The sequence below is a fragment of the Bos grunniens genome, chromosome 17 (assembly GCF_055505025.1).
Source record: "Bos grunniens cultivar Pamir isolate PY7600 chromosome 17, Bosgru_T2T1.0, whole genome shotgun sequence".
NCBI classification, from domain to species: domain Eukaryota; kingdom Metazoa; phylum Chordata; class Mammalia; order Artiodactyla; family Bovidae; genus Bos; species Bos grunniens.
Window position 1 is genome coordinate 57,331,771 of NC_141181.1, and position 18,752 is coordinate 57,350,522.

Below are 18,752 nucleotides of genomic sequence, written 5' to 3' on the forward strand. Positions count from 1 at the left end.
GGTGATGCCATCCAATCATCTCATCCTCATCCCTTCTTCTGCCTTCAGTCTTTCCCAGCATCAGGATCTTTTCCAATGAATCAGTTTTTCACATCAGGTGACCAAAGTATTGGAGTTTCAGCTTCAGCATCAGTCCTTCCAATGAATATTCAGGACTGATTTCCTCTAAGATTGACTGGTTTGATCTTCTTGCAGTCCAAGGGACTCTCAAGAGTCTTCTTCAACACCACAGTTCAAAAGCATCAATTCTTCGGCACTCAGCTCTCTTTATGGTCCAACTCTCACATCCATACATGACTACTGGAAAAACCATAGCTTTGACTAGACAGACCTTTGTTGGCGAAGTAATGTCTCTGCTTTTTAATATGCTGTCTAGATTAGTCATAACTTTTCTTCTAAGGAGTAAGCATCTTTTAATTTCATGGCCGCAATCAACATCCACAGTGATTTTTGGAGGCCCCCCCCCAAATTAAAGTCTGTCACTGTTTCCACTGTTTCCCCATCTATGAGCCATGAAATGATGGGACTGGATGCCATGATCTTAGTTTTTTGCATGTTGAGTTTTAAGCCAGTTTTTTCACTCTCTTCTTTGAACTTTCATCAAGAGGCTCTTTAATTCCTCTTCACTTTCTGCCATAAGGGTGATATCATCTGCATATCTAAGGTTATTGATATTTCTCCTGGCAATCTTGATCCCAGCTTGTGCTTCATCCAGCCTGCCATTTCACATGATGTACTCTTCATGTAAGATAAATAAGCAGGGTGACAATATACAGCCTTGCTGCTGCTGCTGCTGCTGCTGCTAAGTCGCTTCAGTCGTGTCCGATTCTTAGCGATCCCATGGACTGCAGCCTACCAGGATCCTCTGTCCATGGGATTTTCCAGGCAAGAGTACTGGAGTGGGGCGCCATTGCCTTCTCCATACAGCCTTGACGTACTCTTTTCCCAATTTGGAACTAATCTCTTGTTCCATGTCCAGTTCTAACTGTTGTTCCTTGAGCTGCATAAAGATTTCTCAGGAGCAGGTAAAGTGGTCTGGTATTCCCATCTCTTGAAGAATTTTCCACAGTTTGTTGTGATCCACACAGTCAAAGGCTTTGGTGTAGTCAGTAAAGCAGAAGTAGATATTTTCCTGGAATTCTCTTGCTTTTTCTATGATCCAACGCATGTTGGCAATTTGATCTCTGGTTCCTCTGCCTTTTCTAAATCCAGCTTAAACATCTGGAAGTTCATGGTTCAAGTACTACTGAAGCCTGGCTTGGAGAATTTTGAGCATTACTTTGCTAGTGTGTGAGATGAGCGCAATTGTGTGGTAGTTTGAACATTCTTTGGCATTACCCTTCTTTGGGATTGGAATGAAAACTGACCTTTTCCAGTCCTGTGGCCACTGCTGAGTTTCAAAATATGAATTTTGAGGGGTATATAATTCAATGCATAGCAGAGGCTAAGTAGGCCTTTTTCCATAAAAGTAAATATAAATTTAAGTATACGTTCTAGGTTGCTTAAGTCATGTCCAACTCTTTGTGACCCTGTGGACTGTAGCTCACCAGGCTCCTCTGTCCATGGGAGATTCTCCAGGCAAGATTAGTGGAGTGGGTTACCATACCCTCATGCAGAGGATCTTCCCAACCCAAGGACTGAACCTGTGTCTTCTGAGGCTCCTGCATTGCAGGCAAATCCTTTACCACTGAGCCACTGGGAAAGCCCCAAATTTAAGTATACACAATTTAATTTTGATGTTTTAGGATCCCTAAGTCTAGGTTTTTAAGGTCCCTAAAGCTTTCTGGGCAACAAAGTGGAGACAGGAAAGAAATTGTCCTAACAAACAAACGAGAAAAGAACGTGCTAATAGCTGTGGCATTTTAGAAAAATTGCATGCCAGATAATCCTTCATTAGCTCTAAGAAGGTTTATTTTCAGAGCACTTATTGCTGCATGTTCTTTTATCTCCAGTGCCTGGCATTGTAATCCTGTAGCAGAGAGTCGAAAGTTATCAATACAGGACTCTTGCAGTACCTTCATCAATGGCAGGTAAAATTCACAGTCTAAAAGTGTTTTTATCTTTAGCTTTTCTTTTATTTGAATTTGGAACAATTAAAGTGAAGATTGCTGAGAATTTCAGTTATATTGAACTCAGGACATTTTCTGTATGTGTGTGTATTTGAATAAGATTTTAAAACCAATCAACATGCCATAATCATACACATTTTTTTAAGTTTTGTTGATTTACAATGCTTGCTAATTTCTACTATACAGAAAAGTGATTCAGTTATACATATATATACATTTTTAAAAAATATTCTTTTCCATTATGGTTTATCATAGATACTGAGTCTAGCTGTTTATGCTATATAGTCAGTCAGTTCAGTCACAGTTGTGTCTGACTCTTGGCAACCCCATGGACTGCAGCACATGAGGCTTCCCCATCCATCACCAACTCCCACAGCTTACTCAAACTCATGTCCACCGAGTCAGTGATGCCATCCAACTGTCTCATCCTCATCCCTTCTCCTGCCTTCAGTCTTTCCCAGCATCAAGGTCTATTCCAATGAGTCAATTCTTCACATTGGTGGCCAAAGTATTGGAGCTTCAGTTTCAGCATCAGTCCTTCCAGTGAATATTCAGGACTTATTTCCTTTAGGATTGACTGGTTTGATCTCCTTGCAGTCCAAGGGACTCAAGAGTCTTCTCCAACACCACAGTTTAAAAGCATCAGTTCTTCAGCACTCACCTTTCTTTATAGTCCAACTCTCACATCCATACATGACTACTGGGAAAACCATAGCTTTGACTAGGTGGACCTTTGTTGGCAAAGTAAATCACATCTCTGCGTTTTAATATGCTGTCTAGATTGGTCATAGCTTTTCTTCCAAGGAGCAAGGATCTTTTAATTTCATGGCTGCAGTCACCATCTGCAGTAATTTTGGAGCCCAAGAAAATAAAGTCTGTCACTGTTTCCATGGTTTCCCCATCTATTTGCCATGAAGTGATGGGACTGGATGCCATGCTCTTTGTTTTTTGAATGTTGAGTTTTTAGTTCCTTTTCAATTTCTGCCATTAAGTATGATGTCCTCTGCATATCTGAGATAATTGATATTTCTCCCATCAGTCTTGATTCCAGCTTGTGCTTTATCCAGCCCAGTATTTTGCATGATGTATTTTGCATATAAGTTAAATAAGCAGGGTAACAATATATAGCCTTGACGTACTCCTTAGGACCTTGTTTATCTATTACACATGTAATACCTTACATCTGCTAGTCCCAACCTCTCACTCCATCCCTCCCCTAACTCCCTCCCCCTTGACAACCACAGATCTGTTCTCTATGTCCATGAATCTGTTTCTGTTTCTTAGGTTCATTTGTTTCATATTTTAGAATCCACATAAAGTGATATCATACATAATCATAGACTTTTAGAGTTGAATGAAACTTAGATTATCTGAGTTAGCCCCAAGACCAGGGAACTGAGGCTTTGAGAAATTAAGTAACTTAATTAATGCTAAAAAGCCATTTGGGGACCAATATGGGATTAGGACCAAAGACTTCTGTCTTTCACTCAGAATTCTTTCCACTGAATCAGGATGCTTGCAATCCACATGGCAAGTTTCTGATCATTAATTCAATTGAGACCATAATGACACCAATCCATTGCTGCTAAACTATTTAGAAACTACTTGAACCATGCTAGATCCATTCCAAACCTAAAATTCTGATTATAAAGAGAATGTAAAAAATATACAGGTTAACTTAGCAATTACCAGTCATTTGGTTCATTTTATTGCTGTACTGCACATATTTTCTTTTTTCAAAATAAATTTCCAAGGACAGAAAAACAGGGAACTTTATATATATATATATTGAAAATAACAATATACTATTTTTTTAATGTTTAATTTTTTAAAAATTTTATTTTATTTTTAAACTTTACAATATTGTATTAGTTTTGCCAAATATTGAAATGAATCTGCCACAGGTATGCCTGTGTTCCCCATCCTGAACCTTCCTCCCTCCTCCCTCCCCATACCCTCCCTCTGGGTCGTCCCAGTGCACCAGCCCCAAGCATCAAGTATCGTGCATCGAACCTGGACTGGCGACTCGTTTCATACATGATATTATACATGTTTCAATGCCATTCTCCCAAATCTCCCCACCCTCTCCCTCTCCCACAGAGTCCATAAGACTGATCTATACATCAGTGTCTCTTTTGCTATCTTGTACACAGGGTTATTGTTACCATCTTTCTAAATTCCATATATATGCGTTAGTATACTGTATTGGTGTTTTTCTTTCTGGCTTACTTCACTCTGTATAATAGGTTCCAGTTTCATCCATCTCATTAGAACTGATTCAAATGTATTCTTTTTAATGGCTGAGTAATACTCCATTGTGTATATGTACCACAGCTTTCTTATCCATTCATCTGCTGATGGGCATCTAGGTTGCTTCCATGTCCTGGCTATTATAAACAGTGCTGTGATGAACATTGGGGTACACGTGTCTCTTTCCCTTCTGGTTTCTTCAGTGTGTATGCCCAGCAGTGGGATTGCTGGATCATAAGGCAGTTCTATTTCCAGTTTTTTAAGGAATCTCCACACTGTTCTCCATAGTGGCTGTACTAGTTTGCATTCCCACCAACAGTGTAAGAGAGTTCCCTTTTCTCCACACCGTCTCCAGCATTTATTGCTAAACTAGAACACTTTCTAACACCATACACAAAAATAAACTCAAAATGGATTAAAGATCTCAACGTAAGACCAGAAACTATAAAACTCCTAGAGGAGAACATAGGCAAAACACTCTCCAACATACATCACAGCAGGATCCTCTATGACCCACCTCCCAGAATATTGGAAATAAAAGCAAAAATAAACAAATGGGACCTAATTAAACTTAAAAGCTTCTGCACAACAAAGGAAACTATTAGCAAGGTGAAAAGGCAGCCTTCAGAATGGGAGAAAATAATAGCAAATGAAGCAACTGACAAGCCAATTTATTCTAAAATTTGAATTTAATTTCTCTCTCTTTTTCTTTTTTTTTGGTCATGCCACATGGCTCATGGGATCTTAATTCCTTGACCAGGGATTGAACCAGGGCCGTCAGCAATGAAGATGCAGAGTCCTAACCACTGAACTGCCAGTTAATAACCTAAATTTTATTTCTGATACTATTCTTTTGACTATTCATCTTAATTTGTTAAACTCAGAGAAGTCATTTTTACCTTTTGATTATATATAGAATGGAATGAATGAATAATTATAGAAATACTGTATTTAGTACTTACATAATATCACTAAGGATTCAACTTTAAATATTTCTCCCAAATTTTATTCTCAGCCTTTCTGTCTGCAATTTTTGCCAAAGTTACCATCATTCCCTCTTGAGTTTCTTATCTACCTTACACAAATAATTCCACATCTGAATCTCTGATTCCATTGTTTCCCCTGAACTTCAGCCTGTATTTATTTCTCCTGCTGTATATTTCTACCTGGATGCCCATCTGGCACTTAAACATCATTTTGGCTGGGATACACTTACCATCTTTCTACTATTAAACTTGTGCCTTCTGCTGAATTCCCTATTTTTGTTTATAGAACAGTTATCTTCTCTTTCACTTGATCTTAAAGCCTCAGAGCTAACTTTGACTTCTGTATCCTTTTCATGCTCTGTAGCCCATCAATTGCTGGTTCTACGGCCATGTGATTGCTGTGTTATTCTTGAATCCAGAGACATGGTACCTGTCTTCTGGTTTCAATTTTATTCCCAATGTTATAGAAAAAGATTATCATTCTTTCTTCCTTGGTAGCCCTAACTTGACCTTCCTGCTCTAGTTTCCTATTCCAGTCCATTCTTTTAAAGATATTTTTAGCTTACTTTTTCTATTACAATGGAGAAAATATAGGGAATACAGAAAGGTAAAAAGAAAACAAAATGCCTGTATTCCCAATACCCAAAGATAATCACTGTTAACATTTTGGTCTATATTCTTCCAATTTTTTTCTATGATGTGTGCATAATGTTTTTAAATATACTACTTCAATTCTAACCTGTATATTACTCCCAAACAACTACAGTGTTATTCTTGAAGACTAATTTTAATATCAAATGATTTCATTATTTACAGTTAAAAAGCTTAAAATTCTTTGCATGGTATTCAGTCTTGACCTGGACAATCTAGATCCTTTAGACTCTTCCAGCTTTGTTTCCAAAGGATTCTATCCTGAACCTGCAAAACAACCCCTTTAGTTACTTGCCGGTACATGCTGCAAGCTCCAGTTATTTCCTGTTCATAGCATAGCATTCCAAATGCTATTTCTACCATGAAGCCATCAATCACCTGCCCATCCCCAACCTCTACTCCTTAGAGTTAGAAGTTCTCTCTCCCTCTTTTGAACTTCTGTAGTACTTGGAACATGCACTTATTCTAGATAATTATTTTCTGATGAACACATTTCAGGGTTATGTATTTTTAACACATAGCATGATGTCTTTAAGCATAGCAGGTATCCAGTAAATGCTGAATGAATAAATGAATGAATGAATAGTTGAACACTGCTTTGGGGTCATTATACCATTTATTAAACTCATAAGAAAACCAAGATTTTGTAGATGTAGAAAAAGCTTAAACAAATAGGACTTAGATTAGAAGGAATTGAGTAACGAGACAGAGTTAAAAACTGAAATGCTCTAAATCCAAGTTTGTTTCTTATCCTCTGGGCTATGAATGAGTTCAGTTCAGTTCAGTCAATCAGTCGTGTCTTGACTCTTTGCAACCCCATGGACTACAGCACATCAGGCTTCCCCATCCATCACCAACTCTCGGAGCTTGCGCAAACTTATGTCCATCGAGTCAATGATGCCATTCAACCATCTCATCCTTTGTCATCCTGTTCTCCTCCTGCCATCAGTCTTTCCCAGCATCAGGGTCTTTTCCAACGAGTCAGTTCTTTGCATCAGGTGGCCAAAGTATTGGAGTTTCAGCTTCAGCATCAGTCCTTCCAATGAATATTCAGGCCTGATTTCCTTTAGGATTGATTGGTTTGATCTCCTTGCAGTCCAAGGGACTCTCAAGAGTCTTCTCCAACACCACAGTTCAAAAGCATCGATTCTTCGGAACTCAGCTTTCTTTAGAGTCCAACTCTCACATCCCTACATGACTACTGGAAAAACCATACCTTTGACTAGATGGACCTTTGTTGGCAAAGTAATATCTATGCTTTTTAATATGCTGTCTAGATTGGTCATAGCTTTTCTTCCAAGGAGCAAGCATCTTTTAATTTCATAGCTGCAGTCACCATCTGCAGTGATTTTGGAGCCCAAGAAAATAAATTCTGTCACTGTTTCCATGGTTTCCCCATCTACGTGCCATGAAGCGATGGGACTGGATGCCATGATCTTCATTTTTTGAATGTTGAGTTTTAAGGCAGCTTTTTCACTTTCATCAAGAGGCTCTTTAGTTCGTCTTTGCTTTCTGCCATAAGGGTGATGTCATCTGCATATCTGAGGTTAGTGATATTTCTCCTGGCAGTCTTGATCCCAGCTTGTGCTTCATCCAGCCTGGCATTTTGCATGATGTATTTTGCATATAAGTTAAATAAGCAGGGTGACAATATACAGCCTTGATGTACCCTTTTCCCAATGTGAAATCAGTCCGTTGTTCCATGTCCGGTTCTAACTATTGCTTCTTGACCGGCATTCAGATTTCTCAGGAGGCAGTTAAAGTGGTCTGGTATTCCTATCTCTTGAAGAATTTTCCAGGTTATTGTAACCTACACAGTCAAAGGCTTTGGTGTAGTCAATAAAGCAGAAGTTGATATTTTTCTGTAATTCTCTTGCTTTTTCTGTGATCCAACGGATGTTGGCAATTTGATCTCTGGTTCCTCTGCCTTTTCTAAATCCAGCTTGAACATCTGGAAGTTCACAGTTCACATACTGTTGAACCCTGGCTTGGGAATTTTGGGCATTACTTTACTAGCGTGTGAGATGAGTGCAATTGTATGGTAGTTTGAGCATTCTTTGGCATTGCCTTTCTTTGGGATTGGAATGAAAACTGACCTTTTCCAGTCCTGTGGCCACTGCTGAGTTTTCCAAATTTGCTGGCAATATTGTGTGCAGCACTTTCACAGCATCATCTTTTAGGATTTGAAATAGCTCAACTGTTATTCCATCATTTCCTATGAGGAAATAGCTCAACTGTTATTCCATCATTTCCTATGAGTTGCCATCACTTGAACATAATCCCATCTTAGATTCAGGAGGGAGGCAGTGGTCTCCTGCTATGGATATGGAAGAAACACGAGCAGATATTCATTTCTTGATTGCCTGGCAGCTGGACATGGACCTGTGTCTTTGATCAGTCAGATACTCCCACCCAGGACTTTGAATCTTGAGAGCTTAGGGCATTACAGAGACAATTCTAGCAGTTGTGGTATTAAGAGTCTAGGAGAACAGTATACTTGAAACTAATACAACATTGTAAATCAACTATATTCCAATAAAAATTTTAAAAAAGAAGAATCTAAGAGAACAGAAACCAGTGGCAATGACATCAGCAGATGGTTACTATGTCATGATCTTGATTATGCCTTTTTTCTTCTAGGGCCTTCTCTGTTTTTTGAACATCCTGGTTTGTTCTGTGAGATAGGCTGTTCTGATGTGTGTTTTCTAACACCACCAAGGTATTAACTTAATTCTGACACTATCTACCTGAGAGTAGCATCAGATCTCCCAGGATTAGGAAGCAGTCTCACAAGGCTGCCCCTACTACCAACTTCAGTGCTTGTTGTGAGTCTAAGTTGTTACTTGTGCTTTTGACCAACCAGTTGTAGATTGGAGGTTCCTAAAAGCCTTCCTTGATTTTGTGGAGCAGGTTTTGCTAGAGTGGCTCATAGAACTCAGAGAAACAGTTACATTTACCAGTTTATTACAGTACTTAGTCCAATTCTTTGTGACCCCATGGACTGTCTCCCACCAACCTTCTCTGTCCATGGGGATTCTCCAGGCAAGAATACTGGAGTGGGTTGCCATGCCTTCCTTCAGGGGATCTTCCCAACCCAGGCTTTGAATGCAGGTCTCCCATATTGCAGGTGGATTCTTTACTGACTGAGGCACCAGGGAAGCCCAAGAATATTGTAGTGGGTAGCCTATCCCTTCTCCAGGGGGTCTTCCCGACCCACAGATTGAACCAGGGCCTCCTGCATTGCAGGTGGATTCTTTACCAGTCAAACTCCGAGGGAAGTACAATCAATCTTTGGTCACTCCAGTCCTTCCCTTTTCCCTTGAGGTCAGGGATTAGGGCTGAAAATTCCAATTCTATCAGGTTTGGTTCTCCTGGCTATCAGCCCCTATACTAAGGGGTTTTCTAAGTCACCATTTAACATAAACTCAGATCCCTGGGTCAGGAAGATTCCCCTGGAGAAGAGAATGACAACCCACTCTGGTATTCTTGTCTGGAGAATTCCATGGATAGAGGAGCCTGGTGAGAGCTACAGTCCATGGGATCACAAAGAGTCAGACACAGCTGAGCAGCTAATACACACACACCTAACACACACATACACACACACACACACAGGCATGGTTGGAAGGGACTTGTCATGGATGACAAAAGATACTCCTTTCACTTTCCTAAGTTACCAAAATATTAAAATATTAACTGATTCTACTTTATCTTATTTTCCTTCATGATATTTCTTAGTACCTGACATAGCAATATTTATGTGTCTCTCTCCACTAGAATGTAAGTTTTATAAGAGTAGGAAAGAGCCTAAAGCTTTGTCAGTTCTGGGCAGATAATAAGCACTTTATAAACATTTTTGGGACGAATGAACATATGAATAAAGAAATCACTAAAAATAATTTGAGAAAACATTAGAGATCTGAGTGTTTTTCTATAAGGAAGCTGAATATTAATCAGATTTGAAAAACCCTGTATTAGAGAGTAAATTATGTATATTATAATCATTACAATTTTTATACCACACATGTTTAAGTTGTGTAAAATGAAGACTTCAAAAGATTGGTTAAATCCATTCGAATAGTTCAGAATTTATGTAAATGTCAACCCACTCCAGTGTTCTTGCCTGGAGAATCCCAGGGACGGGGGAGCCTGGTGGGCTGCCATCTATGGGGTCGCACAGAGTCGGACACGACTGAAGTGACTTAGCAGACACCATTTTTATAGTGGTCTTAATTTTAAGAATGTACTGTTTTCCCCAAAATGAATGCATAATTTAAAGTTGCTCGCCACATATAAAACTATCAGGCAGAACAAAACCTTTTGGTATTAAATTTAAGAAATCTAAAGAAATGATTCCTTTCCCATTTGTCTCTCAACCTAAACCTGTTTTTGTTTTTCTTTTTCTTTTTGTAAGAGGGGGAGAAAGTAATATTTTTTAAGAAACCAAAATAATTGATATTTTTACTTTTTAAGCACACATAGTCTTAAATGATGACTATGATTGTTTTCATATAATTTAATGTCAGTTAGAAGTAGTCTACAGGTATGATGGTAAGTCCCAGATACTTCTGCATTATTTGCTTAAGTAGAAGTTAGATGATCACTAAAATCCCCTTCCAGTTCTCAAATTCTGTCACAATTGGCTGTGTGATCATTTGGCATAAAGAAAACACTTCATTTTCATACTGAAAGTACCATAAAAATGGTTTGTTACCTCAGCATAACAATTAAGTATTAGTGACAGACAGTGGTAAAAACTATTCAAAACCAGTTTTCTGTTATTTTCTTTAAAGATAGTTTTAAGTCTATATGGGAGGTTGTATTATAAGATCAGAGGATTAAATATATCAGAGTAGTCCTGACTTTGAAAAAGTCCAATCATCAATTTCTACTTTTTTCTTCATTGCTGTAAAATGAAGATTTTACCAGCCTCTGTGTATTTTCTGGGAACAAAATCATGAATACAGTAATAGAAATTTACACAGGCAGATTTACTGTGAAACTTACATTTCAGAGCTCCTTATTTATACCAGCTCCTAAGGTCCTATACCTTATTCTTGTATGGAAAGTTTGTAAAAAAATTTTTCTTAAAGAGATCTCCAAATTTGTATCCATAATAACTGAATCCACCACTATTTATTCAAGTATATTTGGAGAAATAGTGACAGAGAAGTTCAATCTTATATTAAATTAAACTTTTCTTATCACCCTCCAAAATAGAAAACTTTTTGGTGTTTTGAAGTCTGATTTAGGCAGCTTGATTCAGAAAAAAAGTTTTCTGGAGTGAGAAGTTAGAAGGAATTTTAATTTGGGATAACAGTACTGCATAAGTGTGCTTTAAAATTTTTTCGCTGAAGGATAGATAACTTTACAGAATTTTGTGGTTTTCAGTCATACATCAACAAGAATAAGCCATAGGTACAGCCGTGTCCCCTCCCTCCCATTTCCCTCCACACCCCTCCCTTCAGCCTGTTACAAAGCCCCTGTTTGAGTTCCCTGAGTCATACAGCAAATTCCCACTGGCTATCTGTTTTACATATGGTATTGTAAATTTCTATGTTACTCTCTCCATACATCTCCCCTTTTCCCTACTCTCCTCCCCCATGTCCATAGATCTGTTCTCTACTTCTGTTTCTCCATTGCTACCCTGAAAATATATTCATCAGTGCCATCTCTTTAGATTCCATATATATGTCAGTATACAATATTTATATTTCTTTTTCTGACTTACTTCACTCTGTATAACAAGCTCTAGGTTCGTTCACCTCATTATGCCTGTCCTTTTCCATTATGGTTTATCACAAGATATTGAATATAGTTCCCAGTGCTATATAGTAGGACTTAGTTGTTTTTCCATTGCATCTGCTAATCCCAGACTCCCAAGCAATTTCTCCCCTACTCACCATCCTGCTTGACAACCACAGGTCTGTTCTCTGTGTCTGCGACTCTGTTTCTGTCTTGTAGATAAGTTCATTTGTGTCATATTTTTGATTTCCTCATATGTGTATGAGGAAATAGCATCCAATATGAAGCTTTCTTACTTCCTTTCTTAATGCTGAAATATTGTGGATTTTCAGTCTAGTTGGCTCCAGGTTTATTGTTGCAGAAGTGTGACTACAACATTGAAAAGCAACTAAGATCTTCTCTGAATCATCTTTCTGGAAAGTTTCTGGGAAAAGGGAAAACATGAAAAATATTTATATTTCTGCTCTCTATCAAGTGTATATTAAGTTAGAATGTCTGTGAAAAATAATTTACTTGATTATCACTGTTGGAGGATTTCCATTCCTCAGAATAAATGGATAAGGATTTCATGAGGATAAGTATTTCAGTTCCACATCTCTGATGCAATCTTTTCCTCTAAGCTAGCTGGATTGTTCAGTTGGCCCAAGAGCTTGAGACCTGAAATTCTACATTCTTGGCACAGTTCTGAGTTCTCACTATAAATGTAATACCTGAGGTTGCAGGAGGTCAAGGAAGAGGAGGAAAAATAATTTCATGCATATCACTTCATCTTCAGTTAATTCTTATAATGTTATCCTCTTGGAAGGAAAAATGTTCTAGTTCAGCTTTTGAGGGAAGGATGAATTTAAAGATCATTCCCAGTGCTGAGATTGGAGTGGAAAAGGGAAGGAGAGTCAGCAGATTTTTATAGACTATCTGTTGTATAAAGATGCCACAGGGCCCAGCAGTTCCAATTCTAGGAATATAATTAAGAGAAACCAAATATGTGTACACAAGTGATTATAACAGCAGTATTCATAACAGCCCCAAAGTGGAAACAACCCAAATATCTATCACCTTATAAATGGGTAAGCAGTGTGGTATATCTGTACAATGGAATTCTCATCAATGAAAAGAAATATTGAGTCATGCTACAACATGGGTGAATCTTAAAAGCATTATGCTAGGGAAAGAATCCAGTCACAAAAAAACCACATATTATATGATTCTATTCAGATGAAATGTTCAAAACAGGGAAATCTATAGAGACAGATTAGTGGTTGCTAAGGAATGGAGAGGTTGGATGGGAGAGATTAATATTTGAAGGAAATAAAACTTTTTTTGTGGTGATGAAAATGTTCTAAAACTGTCCATGGTGATGCTCTCACACATTGGTGAATATGCTAAGAACCGTTGTTCACTTTAAATAGATGAAATCATATGGTATGTGAATTCTATCTCAAAAAAATGGGGGAATATAGTGATTAATCAAAACATAGATTTACACATGTATCCTCCTCTGAAGAAAGCACTTGTCATCCAGTTATACTACTTATACCAATATTTAAGTTTTTAAAACTGAAAGCAAAAAGAGAAAACAGTCGGCCTTAGAAGAGAGGTGACATTTAGCTAGACTGTGAGAATAGTTGGGATGTGGATATTCTAGGTAGAGGGATTAGCGTAAGCAAAGACAAAGGTATGATGAGGCAACTGTAGTAATTCATTTTTTCATGAGGTTTGAGGCCAGCTCTGAATGTTATTTAGGTAAAGTTAATGTTTCTACTGGAGGCAGTATGGAAACATGGAAGTATTTTGAACAGAGCTGTGCTACTATCTTAACTGTGCTTCAGGAAGATGATTGTAATAGTAGTGTTTTAAAGATGAATTCCAGAAAAGATAGACTAGAAGCTGAAAGAGCAGAAACAAAGGAGAGAGATAATGAATGCTAACAGAAAGGGAAAGTGAAGAACAGATAAAAAGAAATATTGAAGCACACTTGTGATTTAATTGAATGTTAAGGAAAATGAGAAGGAAAGAGTCAGAAAGTTGATGTGAGCCATTTAGTAAAGGGGCTTCCCTAGTGGCTCAGCGATAAAGAATCTGCCTGCAAGGCAGGAGACACAGGTTCAATCCCTCAGTTGGAAAGATCCCCTGGAGAAGGAAATGGCAAGCCACTCCAGTACTCTTGCCTGGGAAATCCAATGGACAGAGGATCCTGGCAGACTACAGTCAATAGGGTTACAAAGAGTAGGACATGACTGAAGTGACTGAGCATGCATGCACATTTAGGGAAGAAGCCAAATGGATAGTTGAAAGAATGGGTCTGGGGTTTAAAACAGTGGCCAGAAGTTTCTATTGACAAAGTGTTACTTGAAACCATTAAGTGGACAGAAATTAGGATAGCAGCCTACATCACACAGAGGCCTTTAGGCAAATACCTGGAGGAATAACATTGATTTAGAGATCAGAGAGAAGAGGAACTACAGGAGGAATAATGTGGAAAAACAGGAGAGGACAGTTTCAGGGAACCCAAGGGACATTTATAAATAAAGAAGGAAGGTGGTTAAATGGGGGGAAAATCCAGAACATCTTAGGTGTAATGAATAAACTTTCAGTTCAGTTCAGTCGCTCAGTCATGTCCGACTGTGACCCCATGAATTGCAGCATTCCAGGCCTCCCTGTCTATCACCAACTCCCGGAGTTCACTCAGACTCACGTCCATCGAGTCAGTGATGCCATCCAGCCATCTCATCCTCTGTCGTCCCCTTCTCCTCCTGCCCCCAATCCCTCCCAGCATCAGAGTCTTTTCCAATGAGTCAACTCTTCGCATGAGGTGGCCAAAGAACTGGACTTTAGAAGTAAGGTTTTCAGCCGTAATGCTATGTGCAGTATTCTAGTGGGGGAGGGGGAATGATAAAACCAAGAAAGTTTAATTCCTAGAAATCTTAAAGAGTTTATTTTAAAACATTTATAGATCTGTGTAACTGCAGATGGAGAGAGTACCCATTTTAAGGAAAATTATGTAAAAATGAATAAGTATTTAGAGAGAAGAAAAATACTCAGCATGTGTGTCCATAGCATTAGAAAAATATTTTCTAGGAGTGAACACCTCCTGCATTTGAAACTAGTCAGGACATGAAGATATTAGTAAATGCCTTATTTTAAAACTACTTTCTCAGAAATTTCGCAACTAGTGTTCATATAACAAGGAATGTTTTAGTTCCTTGAAGCTATAGTCAGACTAGATTAGCAGGACATACATGCAGACATTGTAGTTTTTGACTGGGTGATGCTTAGGTAAAATGTGATGCTGAATTCAGGCAAGTTTTAGCTACCAGTTGATCTAAAGCATTCCACAGCCATAGAATTAGAGGAAATAACAAAATAATGAAAAATTAGTTTATAAGTATAGATGTAAGAGGAGATTAGGATATCCTCTACAGGAGAAATGTGCAAATGGGGGTCAGTGCCTTTTTTTAATAGTATTTTTCCCCCTGTAGGGATTTCATATCCAAAGCTAGTCAGGCATCCCCAAATTATTTCAATATACGTAAATTTTAAATTATTATATTCTTTGACCCAATAGTTCTACTTCTAGAAATACATTCCAAAAAAAACCCCAAAATGTAAATGGACAATAAGACAAAGGTCTTCAAAACACAGTAACTTTTAGTATTTGAACAAAGGATTGAATACAGCCTTGATTTCAAATTTTGGATAAACAGTTGTGAATGAATTGTGGCTTTTCCATAAGATAAACATTGAACAGCCTTTAAATGATCTTTGTGAATAGTTAGCCATGTTTGATAACATGGCAAAATGCTAATGATCTAGAGTTAGATAAAAGAGGTTGACTGGTGGAATCATGTGTATAATGTGATCTCAGAGGTATAACAAAAAAATATATGCATGAAGAAATAAATATGTTCATGAAGAAAACAATCCCAAATTGTTAATGAAGTTTTATCCTAGGTAGGATTATGGATTTTTTTTTCATGATGGTGCATATTTCCCACTGTACATTGGGCATGTATTTTTCTTTAATAGATAATAAAGAATTATCACTACCCCCCAAATCTGAGAGATGAGTTATAGAGAGACTAGGAAAGGGAAGATTGATGAGTCCATTTAAATCATCATGCCTTTCAGAAAAGCAATTCAAAATATAAACCTTTGTGACAGAGAATCAGTAGCATCACCATATGCTGTCAGATTAGTCTTGTCTACTAGTAGCCTCTATTGAGTTTCCTTAAGACTCAGACAGACCAGTGGAAGCCTTACTGTAGATTCTGAAATCTAAGGACTTATTTGTCCCCCTGGTGTTGTTTATGCCAGAGTAGCCTGGGTCTTTGTTGCGAAAATTTTACCTTTACATATGTCATCCACAAACTGATTAAGATAAAATTTTAACTTTGTAATACTACATTTGTAAATACTTAAAACTGTCATGTTATCAGTTACTGCTTCTTGAATTTTACCCCTATAATTACATATTTTATTCTTCTTTTTCCATAGGTGCACCATAAATACAAAAGACTGAAGTTATAAAAGAGAAAAAAAAAAGATTGCTGCTTTAATGACTCTGAACAATACAGTATATTTTGTGCCATATATGAAAAGGTATTGTCTATAGATTTATGACTTAGCTTTCTCCTACCAAATGGGAGCAAATGATATTTTCTGGGTTTTCTGCAGTGAACTTTTATTATATTTATACAAAAAAAAGGAATTAATAAAATTGGGACAAAATATTCTTTTATAAAAATTTTTTAGTTTCAAATTATTTCCTTATGAAAGTGAAAGTTGCTTAGTCATGTCCGACTCTTTGCGATCCCATGTACTATACAGTCCATGGAATTCTCCAGGCCAGAATACTGTCCAGAACAGCCACAAGCTGTTCGCTTCTCCAGGGGATCTTCCCAACCCATTTTCATTATTTTCGATGATGGCATAAAATATGGATAATTACCTGGCTAAAGTTATTTTATTCCTATTATTGTTATTTGCAGAAATATATATTGCTTTTTTTGTTGTATATATATTGCTTTTGCTTCATAATTCGACTTTGAAATAACAAATTTTTTTCATGTTAAAGTAACAGGCTTTGCAAAACATTTAGAAAGTACAAATAAGCAAAAAGAAGAAAATAAAAAATAACCTGAAATCCCAACTCCTACCTGAGCTAAAACACAAGCCTGCAAAGAAATTCAAATTTGTAGGTGAAAGAAGCCTTGTTTCCCATCTCCACTGTTGCATGTCTCTTGTACTGTACCTTATTTATTGTTGTTCTTGTTTAGTCAGTAAGTTGTGTCTGAGTCTTTTGCGATCTCTGTCTTTGGGACCCCTGGCTCCTCTGTCCTTGGGATTTCCCAGGCAAGAATACTGGAGTGAGTTACCATTTCCTTCTGCAATGTATCTTCCTGACCCAGGGATCGAACCCATGTCATCTGCATTGGCAGGCGGATTCTTTACCACTGAGCCAGATAGGAAGCCCACTCTACCTTATACCCTGGCTTATTTACTAAAATAAATCAAAGCAAAACAAGTAGAAACTGTCTTGTAGAAGAATAACACTTGGTCAGAGAATTCCTATTTTATTCTTTCAGGAATGTATAAAGATGACTGTTTCCTTATGCTCTCACCATAAAATGTATCTTTTCTTTATTACTTTATCAATTTGGTGGGTAAAATTAGGTTTTTTGTTATTTTACTTTATACTTCTTTGATTACTATTGAAATTATATGTGCTTCATATCATTAATAGACACTGCTTTTTTTCTTCTTTAATTTCCTATTTATGTCGTTTGAGTGTGTGGGTTGGTATGTGTATGTATATGTTTACTTATCTGATGTTAAGAATAAATTAACTGGGACTTATTTTGCAAGAGCAATCTCTACTTGCTGTTCAATTTTATTTATTTCAACTTTTTAAAGCAATAATTATTGACATACCATAATCTGAACATATTAAGTCACAATGTTTTAACATGTGTGTGTGTGTATGTGTATCCATCATCATAATGAAGATAGTAAACATATTCATCACTCCCAAAAGCTTCTCACATCCTTTCTCTTCTCACCCTAGCCCTGTCCCCAGGCAACTACTGATGTGCTGTCACTCTAGGTTAGTTTGCATTTTCCAGAATTTTATGTAAGTGAAATCATAAAATATATTCTCTATTTTTGTTCTGACTTCTTTCACTCGGCATAATTATTTTGAGAATTATCCATGTTGTAGCATATATCAATAGTTCATTTTCTTTCTGAGGTACATTCCATTGTCTGAAAGTCCCACAAATTTTTTATCTATTTATCTGTTGATGGATATTTGGGTTGTTTCCAGTTTTAACTATTAAAAATAAAACTGTTATTAACTTTTGTGTGCTGTGCTTCTTTAGGACATTTGCTTTCATTTTTCTTGGGTAGATACCTAGGAGTGGAATAGTTAGGTCATATGGTAGATGTATGTTCAGTTTTTAAGAAACTGCCAAATAGTTTTCCAAAGTATTTCTACCACTTTTACATCCCGCCAGCAGCATCTGAGAGATATAGTTACCTCAAATCTTACCATCAGCTGGTATAGTCTGTCTTTTTAATGTCAATCTTTCTAATAAGATGTGTAGTAGTATCTTATTGTGGTCTTAATTTGTACCTGCCTAATCAATAATGATATTAAGCATCTTTTTTTTCCCCTTAGCTGCCATCCATTTATCTTTCTTGGTGAAGTGTGTGTGCTAGTCTTTTTCCCACTTTTATCTCTTCAAATATTTTCTTAGGTCCTTTCTCTCTCTCTCCTATTCTTGGACCCCTATAGTGCAAATGTTGGTGTGTTTAATATTGTCCCAGAGGTCTCTTAGGCTGTCTTCATTTCTTTTCATACTTTTTTCTGTATTCTGTTCTGCCACAGTGATTTCCACCATTCTATCCTCCAGGTCACTTATCCGTTCTTCTGCCTCAGTTATTCTGCTGTTGATTCCTTCTAGTGTATTATTCATCTCTTTGTTTGTTCTTTGGTTCTTATAGGTCTTTGGTAGACATTTCTTGCATCTTCTCCACTGTTTTCCCAAGATCC

The 18,752-nt window shown here is 37.3% G+C and overlaps 1 protein-coding gene across 50 annotated transcripts in view; it reads left to right on the forward strand.

Annotated features, from left to right (window-relative positions):
* TAOK3 (TAO kinase 3) overlaps positions 1-18,752 on the forward strand; it is a 187,629-nt gene that overhangs the window by 79,951 nt on the left and 88,926 nt on the right. For 19 of the 50 annotated variants that reach the window (XM_086347952.1, XM_086347953.1, XM_086347915.1 and 16 more), the window contains 2 exons: positions 1,953-2,030; positions 16,196-16,300. The gene's annotated coding sequence lies outside the window, so the exon portion shown is untranslated. Of the gene's footprint in view, positions 1-1,952; positions 2,031-16,195; positions 16,301-17,765; positions 17,832-18,752 lie in introns of all 50 variants that reach the window. The other 31 variants (XM_086347958.1, XM_086347925.1, XM_086347963.1 and 28 more) reach the window with 5 other exon arrangements.